At 38.8% G+C, this 10,490-nt stretch overlaps 1 pseudogene; it reads right to left on the minus strand.

Annotated features, from left to right (window-relative positions):
* Positions 1–1,350: 1,350 nt before the first annotated feature.
* On the minus strand, positions 1,351–2,152 carry LOC132485558 (large ribosomal subunit protein uL22-like; annotated as a pseudogene).
* Positions 2,153–10,490: the final 8,338 nt, after the last annotated feature.

A 10,490-nucleotide genomic window follows, 5' to 3' on the forward strand; every position in this document is an offset into this window, starting at 1 on the left:
AAGTGGAAGGATAATGCAGATAAATATCACAGGTCTGCTCTAAAATCTCCAACTTTCTCACTGTTTTAACAAATGGTGTCCTTTCTAGTGTATTGGAAAGAGCATTGGGCTGATGTAAAGGGCATCTTGATTCTGGTTCCTTCTCTGTTTCTGAATAGCTATGGAGCCTTAGACAAATCATTTATGCTCTTTTGGATTTAGTTCCTGTATCAGTAAAAATGCAAAGTAGAATGATTTGATCTTTCTGGACCTTTCCAACTCTGGCATTCTGTTTCTAAGTGCTAGTGATGATTATCACGTCCTCTGAATAGCAAGAAAAGTCAGTTGCTGGTTTTACTATAGATCAATGATTTCATACTTTCTTTTAAAAGTCTAGTTATTATCTACAGTAAATTAATGCATCCTTCTCGTTTCTGACATCTACGCATCACACCATGGAAGACAGTAGATCTGCCATGGTAAGCTGTTCTATGAAAATGGTGCAAGGGATGTATTCTTAGTTTTCTGTACATTAATAAAAAAAGTTTTTGCTTAGTTAATGTGAGCTCCACCGGGACAGTGGTCATGTCTGTCTTGTTCATTGCTGAATCTCCAGTGCCTCGCTCAGTCCTTGATATATAATCAATACTTAGAAAATATTTGTTGAAAGACTAAATAAAGTATAAAAAATGAAGATATAAAATTTCTTAAAGCTCATGCATTGTAGAACCTTCTTGAATGTAAGAGATTGTATATAGCCAAAAGAAATATTTTAGATAGGAATAAAACAGCAGTAAATGACAGCAATGCGGTTGAACCCAGTCAGCACAAGTGTATAGCTCAAGAAGTTTTGTAGCTATATCATGTTGCCTTCAATGGACCTCAAAGGTTAAAGTCCAATGCTTTCTGGCCCTTATGATTGATGGTCTCCTTTCCAGTGCCCCAGACTGGTTCTGCTGTTGAAAAGCAAATTAAAATTTTCTACATCTTTTGCCTTATTTCTATCTAATTTTAGCATGTTTTCTTACATAAAGTATCATTTTTTGAACTTTTGTCATTACAGTCATGTTGATCCATTCTTCAGGGAGAGTTTAGGTCCTTTTATCTTCTGAGTTTATTCCAGACTTTTTTCTTTACGTGCAGGTTACGCTGAACTATCATGGCTAGGTTGCTTCCTAAAAATAGGGCTTTTTCCATGTCACCTTCTTAATAAAGAATGAAGTTTTCAGTTCGGGTTTTTAGATCCTCCACTCTTGGTCTCAATTCACCTATCAAATTTTATTTCTCACTACTCTGCCTGAGGACCTGTGATGATCCAGTCTTTTTTTTTTTTTTTTTTTTACTTTTATTTGCATTTATTTTTTGAAACATTTATTCCCAGGCCATAAATCTTTGTTTCTTCAGTTTCTTCTGGGATATCTTTTTCTGCTGGGCAACCTCCTCTTCTGGTTTAGGAACAATCTGTTCTCTTTCAGTAAGGATCATCTCAATGTGGCAGGGAGAGCTCAGGTATGGGTTGATCTGACCATGAGCTCTGTAAGTCCTGTGCCACATTTTGGGGGCTTTGTTCGCCTGGATATGCTCAGTTACCAGAGAATCTACATCTAAGCCCTTAAGTTCAACGTTACTCTCTGCAGTAAAAATTCAGCACTCTTTTTGGGCCACCAACCCTGTGTCCAGCCCCACTGTTTGGCCTGGACACACCTACCAACTCCACCATTGTAACGACAGAATGGCACACATTGCTTCTTTAAAATGACATTAATGTGACATCCTTCAGATGCTTGACGGCTTTTCGGATATGCATACCCTTAATGGCCTGGGCAGTTTCACGAGTGTTCTTTTTTTTTTTTTTTTTTTTTTTTTTTTTTTGCGGTATGCGGGCCTCTCACTGTTGTGGCCTCCCCCGTTGCGGAGCACAGGCTCCGGACGCGCAGGCTCCGGACGCGCAGGCTCAGCGGCCATGGCTCACGGGCCCAGCCGCTCCGCGGCATATGGGATCCTCCCAGACCGGGGCACGAACCCGTATCCCCTGCATCGGCAGGCGGACTCTCAACCACTTGCGCCACCAGGGAGGCCCCACGAGTGTTCTTAAAGTGAACGCGAAGATTTGAACCTCTCGACTTGCATGATTTTTGGGGGTTTTCTGGGTCAAGTGAATAGCGAACCATTTTTAGAGGTCACTTCAGGCCGCTTACCAGAAAAGGAAGAGTGGTCCAGTCATTTTAAGTATCGTCTACCATTTTTAGGTATTTTAAGTATCATCTACCGTGTACCTTGCACATATTTTGAGCTCTCCTTGCGTTAAATCTACCTACCAGTCCAAGGTCTATCCATCATCCAGTGCTTTGGTTAAAATCCATAAAGATTTCGCAAAGTATAACCTAGAAATTTTTCCTTACTTAAATTTTTTTACCATTTCTGGATTGAAACCAACATTTCTGGCATATCTCTGAAGAATACTCTTCAGACTCTGGAAAAAAGTCTTCCATTGTCAAAGTGGTTTGAGAAATTTCACTGTCCATGGAAAACAATTTGGAAACTAATACTTCTTACTGTGAGTTCCTTGAGGGCAGAGATTAAGTGTGATTCATTGTTTATACTCAGTGGCTCATATATTGCTTGTCCCATAGGCATTCAACAAATGCAGAATAAATGAATGATTGATGAATTTTTTTTCCTTTATTATGTGCTAGATTATGTTAATTTGACTTAGGTTTTGTATTTAAATCTTATTTCACCAGGGAGATAGAAATCTTCTTAAGGACAACACCATGTCTTGTAAGTTTTTATTTTTCACAACATTTAGTTCAGGACTTGTCATCTGCCTGGTAATGAATAGAAACTTGTTGTGTTGCTCTAATTTGACCACTTGAACTACTATGTGTGTCATGTCAGTATAGTGCAGTCAGTTTTACTTCGACAGTTGGAATTTGGTATAACACCTTTGATTATATATTCCATCTTCCAGGATTCACTCTGAAGCAGCTATTCCAATATTGCATTTGACTGAATACTTGGAGGTCCTTTTCCCTAACTTTTGGAATAAGTTTATTCATTTTATCTCTCCTCTTACAAATCTGTTTAGCTTGTACATATGTGACCAATGTGAGCAAAATGATGCACTGAATAGGCCTTTAAACCTAGCTTTGTATAAACCAGTGAATGTTTTCATACTCCTGAAAAGATTTTATAGGAAGGACTTATAAATCAGACATTAAGGTTTCTAAGGCAGAAACTCAATAATTTGAAATAATGCCAGGGCATTTGGTAGGAATTTTTGGCAGGGAGATTTCTCTAAAAACCCCTTACCACTACCCTGCCATTCCCTTAAGACTACCCTTTTTAACTGGAAGCACTTTTCTATAAGAATTCATGTATTTACATCTAGTTTTCTTAGACTTGTGTTCCTGTGGATGTGTGGTATGGCTCCAGAATATGATGTAGCATATTTCAGTTTGATTTTTATAGTCTCAGATTCATTATTTGCTTGTCTTATTTATAGTACCTGGTATAATTTCAGTAAATTATTCTAATAATTATTCCAATGAGTCTAAAAACTAAAAATTAGTTTCAATAAATTTGTAAAAATTGTCATTAATTTATACTATTATATAGCCTTAGGAACACCAGGAATATCGGCATTTTCAAATAAATCACCCAAGTAACTGGGATTATCCAAGTCTAGAGAACTAACTTACAAGAGAAAAGGTTTCAGAAGACAAAATCAGTCTCTTTTCCAAGATTAACTAGGCAAGTTCTCCAGCTCTTTCTCCAGAACGGAAAGCACAGGTGTGATCTCACATACGGGCTGACCATCTTATAATAATTTCCTCTGTGAAGCTTTGTGGAGGCATGTTTTATTACGTATGGGAAAACTTTACAGATTTCCTCTGATTAATTCTTCTGAAAGGGCTCAGATGCAGAAACTGCAATTTTCAACCCAAAGAACAATTAAACGTGGTACACATGTATTGTACCCCAGCATGCATCAAAGACTCCTTTCTTCTGCCATGGACTTCTTCCCAATTTACCTCTCTGGCACCTCCCCCAAATTCTCCATTTTTACTTTTAACTAAATGTTCAAGCCTTTTGTAATATATTAGTGGCAATATAAACCATTAGTTGGTGCCTCACTGGGGCTTTGAGGCTGCATGCCCATTTGACAGCCGCATTTATGAATGGTTGACAACAAAAGTTCTAAGGTTAGGCTTACATTGAAAAAAAAATGGCACCATTAATTTTCGTCTAGGAGCTTCAGTGGTTCCATTTCCTCACATTCAGTTCTCTGGGCAACCCTGCTTCACTGCAAGGGAAAGCAAACCTGGAGACAGGAGACCAGCCTCTCTGAGAGCTCTTGCATTCTGATGACATAAAATTAGTAAGAGTAGAACCATGGACAGCAGCTATTGCCACAAAGCAATGATAGTTCATTTCATTGGCCTCCTGAGTTTCTTGCAGGCAGTGAGCAGGCATAGGACTTCATACTTAAAATTGCAAGCAGTCGTGTGATAGTTTATTATTTTTTTCTTTGCGTATGTGTGTGTGTGTGTGTGTGTGTGTGTGTTAGAGAGGTGGAGAAAATGAGATGACCTCCAGTCTTAGTCTGTTCAGGCTGCTGTGACAGAATACTATAGACTTGTTGGCTTATAAACAACAGAAATTTATTTCTCACAGTTCTGGAGGCTGGGAAGTCCAAGATCAAGGCATTGGCAGATTTGGTATCTGGTGAGAGCTCGCTTCTTGGTTTATAGGGGGCTATCTTCTGTCTGTGTCCTCACATGGTAGAAGGGGCAAGGGAGCTCTCTGGGGTCTCTTTAGTAAGGGCACTAATCCCATATGAGGGTTCCATCCTCATGACTTAATCATCTCCCAAAGACCCCTCCTCCAAAAACCATCATGTTGGAGGTTAAGATTTCAACACATGAATTTTGGGACACACAGACCTGCAGTTCATAGCAGTATCCTTGCGCGCAACAGCTGACATTGAATCCATGTGTACCTGATGATAGTGACAATATTTGAATAGAATTTTAGAATTAAAGAGTATGTAGATTTTAACATTTGTTTCTAATACCAGGTTTGTATTCAGGGTACTTCAAGGTAGTGGCCAAACTCCTTCATATGGTTTAACACGCTCTCCTGGTCTGGCCCTTATGCACCTTCCCAGAATTTATTTAATCTCTCTTTTCCTTGGATTCTATCTTCTCGCCAAGGTAAACTATTATTTGCTAAATCACCACCTGTTTCTTGCCTTTTCAGCCTTTGGATATCTATTCCCTCTGCCAAAAATGCTTTTGTGGCTTACTCCCATTTAGGAAGCCTGCCCTGAACCCTGCTAGTCCTTCTGTGGACATCCACACTCAGCCTGTATATTGCCTATTATGGAGCCTTCATCCTATTTTACCACTGTCTGTTTGCTTGTCTACCTTCCTCACTAGACTGAAACTCCTTGAGGACAAGAATCATGTCTTGTTCATCTCTATAGCCTTAGTGACTGGCATATACCTATCAAGTAGACCTACTTCTTGAATTAATTTGTGGGTTATGTAAGGCAGCTCTCCTAACTGCTGTCTTACAGATTAAGTGAATGAAAAGTCAAGAAGAGTGAAAGATCCTATCAATGGAGACATACCTAGAAAACAAGTAACAGATTTAGAACATAAATTACAACAGTGGCAATACTGCTACTACTACTTATTATTATTATTATTAAAATACCATGAACCAGGGACCACACACACCTGGTTTATTAAATCCTCAGATCAACCTTTAATGTAGGTATTCTTACTATCCACCTTTTTGTCAAGGCAGGATTTAAGTTTCAGAGAGGTTCATTAACTTAATGTCACACAGTTTGACCTTGCCTTTCATTTACTCCTTGCTGCCTCTTAGGCATTTTGATTAAATATCCAGATCTTCTTCCCCTGTACTACATCAAACAGCAGCCAATTATAGAAAGAAAATGATGGCAAATCAATTGGTTGCTTTGCCTGCCAGTTGTCAAACACTGGTTGGACTGCTAGATTTCACTGAATTGATATATCAAGTTCAAATTAATCTTATCCAGACTGCTGTTGATTCTGTAGACTCTGATTATATCCTTTCTCACATTGTATTCTAGAATTGAAGTAACTTAACTAAATGTAACATTTCAGACATAGAATATAAGGACCCTAGGAATAGCCCCAAACTTCCATGCTAGCACCAAGGAAGATAGTTGTGTTTCTTCCCCATACACTTGGTACAAATCACTGCCAGATACAAAATGTTGATCTGGGGGGTCTCAGTCTGATCTAGAGTGGCAGTTTATATACTTGTGATGGATTTATGCTCTGATGAGTTGTAGAGAATCGGTTAGACTTGATGGACCCATCCCCCGCCCCCTTCAGCTCCCCTAGCACTTAGCAAGCACATTCACAGAAGCCCTAAGCAAGCAGCGTTCTGGTGAGCTGATAATGTGCAGCCTCTGCCTTTGTCCCACCAGACTGGACAAGGAGCACATCCAATTCATCATTGCATGCACAGCTTGATGCCCTTGTTTGAGCTTAGTAAATCTGTGTTGAATAAATGAGTTGATTTGGCATTGGTAGGATAAATCGGGCTGATAGCCCTTTCTCTTTCGACAGCATTTCTCATTTCCATTTCAGTTATGTTGGATAGTCAGTGTTTGTAAGTAGTCTTCCTCCAGCCTAAAGCACCATACCTCTTTTAGATGGTAACATTTCTTATTATGGCATCTTAGATGGTGTTCTAAGACTTTAAATGGAGTGCCATTTCTTAAAGATGTCCCAACTGTCTTATACAATCATCACTAGTTTAGCATGACACCTTCTTCAATATTACCAGGTGCCCTGCTTTATGCACAAGCTCTGTTTTGTTTTGTTTTTAACAGTTTTGTTGAGGTATAATTGACATACAATAATCTGCACATATATAAAGCATACAATTTAATAAATTTTGACATGTATATACATATAAAAGCTAGTGAACAAATCACTCACCCCCAAAATTTCCTTGTTCCCTTTATAATCTCTCCCTACCCCTTTCCCCATCACTAGGCAATGACTGATCTGCTTCCTGTCACTATAATTATTATGCATTTTCTTGAGTTTATATAAATGGAATCACAAAAGATGTATTCCTTTGTCTTACATCACTCAGCATAATTATTTTGGGGTTCATTTGTATAATTGTGTAAGTCCATAGTTAATTCATTTTATTGCTGGGTAGTATTGTATTTTATAGATATACCACAATTTGTTTAGCCATTCATTTGTTGATTGAGATTTGGCTTGTTTCTAGTTTTGGGGTATTATGAATAAAGCTGCTGTGAACATACATATATATGCTTTCATTTATTTTGGATAAGCACCTAGGAATGGAATTTCTGGATCATATGGTAGATGTTATAGGTTGAATTATGTCCCCTGAAAAAGATACGTTGATGTTCTAACCCCCTGTACCTCAGAATGTGACCTTACTTGGAGATAGAGTCTATATACAGGTAATTGAGTTAAAATGAGGTCATTGGGGGGGCCTTCATCTAATATAACTGTTGTCCTTATAAAAATGGGAAAATTTGGGCATAGAGATATGCACAAAGGAAGGATTCCATGTAAAGATGAAGGCAAAGGTACGGGTGATGCTTCTACAAGCCAAGGAATGCCAAAGACTGCCAGCAAACCACCGGAAGCTAGGAGAAAGGCATGGGACAGATTCTCCCTCACAGCCCTCAGAAGAAACCAACACTGCCACCACCTTGATCTTGAACTTCTATCCAAAATTATGAGACAATAAACTTCTGTTCTTTAAGACATCCAATTTAAGGTACTTTGTTATGGCAACCATAACAATCTAATGCAGTATGTTTGTTTAAATTTTTAAGGAACTGCCCAATTGTGTTCCAAAGTGACTATACCATTTTTTATTCCCAGCAGCAGTGTTTAAGAGTTCTAATTCTTCGATGTGCTCACCAACACTTGGTATGGTCAGTTTCTAAGTTTAGCCATTCTAATAGGTATATAGTGATATTTAATTGGGGTTTTAATTTGCATTTCCCTAATAACTAATGATGTTGAGAATTTTTTTCACGAGCTTATTGCTATCCATATATCTTCTTTGATAAAATATTTGTTCAAATCCGTTACCAATTGTAATTGGGCTGTTTTCGTACCATTGCCTTTGAGAGCTCTTTTTATTTTCTACGTGCAAGTCCTTTATCAGATATGTGATTTCAAAATATTTTCTCTTTGTTTCTTATCTTTTCATAGCATTTGAAGAACAGAGGTTTTTTTTTTTTTTTCTTTTTGCGGTATGCGGGCCTCTCACTGTTGTGGCCTCTCCCGTTGCGGAGCACAGGCTCCGGACGCGCAGGCCCAGCGGCCATGGCTCACGGGCCCAGCCGCTCCGCAGCATATGGGATCCTCCCAGATCGGGGCACGAACCCGTATCCCCTGCATCGGCAGGCGGACTCTCAACCACTGCGCCACCAGGGAGGCCCAGAACAGAGGTTTTTGATTTTGATTCCATCAAAGTTATCAATTTGTTCATTTTTAGGTCCTGCCTTTAGTGCCTTAACTAAAAATCTTTGCCTAAACCAAAGTCACAAACACTGTCGCCTAAATTTTCTTCCAGATGTTTTCTAGAACCTAGAAGTTGAATTTTTAGGTTACATTTGAGTATGAATTCATTTTGAATTAATTTTTATATGTGGTGTGAGGTATAAATTGAGTTTCCTCCTCATTTCTTCTTTCTGCTTATTGATATCTAATTGTTCCAATGCCATTTGTTGAAAAAATTACTTTTATTCGGTTGAATTGTCTTTGGACCTTTGTCAAAACTCAGTAGACCATATATATACATGGGTCTATTTCTTTACTCCCTGCTGTGTTCCACTGGTTTGTCTATCCCTATGCAAATACATCACTTGATTACTGTAGCTCAGTGGCTTTGAATTTGGGGTGATTTTGTTCCCCAGAGGCATTTGGCAATGTCTGGAAACACTGTTGCTTGTCATAACGGAGGTGGGATACTGCTTGTATGTAATTGGTAGAAGTCAGGAATATTGCTCAACATACACAGAATAGCCCCCCTACAACAAAAAATTTATGCAACCCAAGTTGTTTGGGCTACTTTAGGTCCTTTGCATCTGCATATAAATTATGGAATCAGCTTATTAGTTTCCCTAAAAGTCCTGCTGAGGTTTTGTTTGAGATTGAGTTAAATCTGTATGTAGCAAATGGAAAAGAATGGATACCTTAATAATATTGAGTGTTTCCATTCATAAACACTGTATATCTCTCCATTCATTAAGGCTTCTAAATTTCTCTTAACAAGGTTTTGTAGCTTTTCAGTGTATAAACTTGCATATCTTTTATCAAATTTATCCGTAAGTAAGTTAGCATTCTTTTGCTGCTATTGTAAATGGTATTGTTTTTTAATGAGTAAAGTTTTAAAGAAGAGACATCTATATTTTCCATGAGCTTGGAAGGCTAGTTAGCACATAACCTGGTCTACTGGGTCTTGTAATTTCAGGCCCCAGTAAAACTATTAGGATTCATGGGATTCCAAGTGGTAGTGACCCAAGTTCCTTCAGATTAAGAGAAAGATGGTACCTCACTGAACAAAAGGAAGAGCTGAAGATCAGAACCTGGAGCTCAGGACATGATGGCATTTAGATTCACTCTCCCTTAGCTTCTCAAATTTTCTCCAAGGCATCTCCAAGTCTTCTCAAACTTTCTCCAAGCTTCATTTCCTCATGATCTTCTATGTTGAGGGATATGGCACTTTGCAGCTCCAGGGCCATATCCTGGCAGCCTCATGAATAGAGAGGAAAAGAGATTTTTCTTGGCCAGCCCCTTTAGATGATTCCTGGAAAGTGCCCTGATATTGGCTAGGGTCACATATCTAACTCTGGACCAAAGACTGGCCAAGGCATTGCAGTATAATGATAGGCATCATCAGGATTATATTCCATCAGAGTTTGAGGGTCCCTTGCTAGAACAAGATGGTGTGAGGGGAACTGGAATGGAAGCCCTGGGCAAAGACAGCAGCCACCATGACCAGAAACATAATCTCCCCAGATCTAAGTATGCTCAAGAATTCAAAAGAAAAGTCCTATCATGTGTCATTATTCTCTACTGGAAATGGTGTCATTCATTAACAGATGTTCATGTTGACGCTTTTAATGTTTCTATGTGCATCGTTTTTGCCTTCATGGATTGAGGGCCTGTTTGGGAAGTGCGTCTTCATTTCCATGTCTTTTCTTCCCTTCCTTCATCCAGACAGTCCACATTTTATTGAACCCCTCTGGTTTCCAAACTCAGAATAACTAAAATTTAGTTAGGAGGATCATATCCAAAGAGGATAAAGATGAGTTAACGCGAGAAAGCAGCCATTAGAATAGGGAGAAGTTGTGAGAGAGTCGTCTTTTGGTTTATCATCACTACTAATCCTGAAAAGTATATTTAACTTCTCTAAGCCTCAGGTTTCCCTTCTTCCTGCCACTT

This window comes from Mesoplodon densirostris, chromosome 3 (assembly GCF_025265405.1).
Source record: "Mesoplodon densirostris isolate mMesDen1 chromosome 3, mMesDen1 primary haplotype, whole genome shotgun sequence".
NCBI lineage: Eukaryota > Metazoa > Chordata > Mammalia > Artiodactyla > Ziphiidae > Mesoplodon > Mesoplodon densirostris.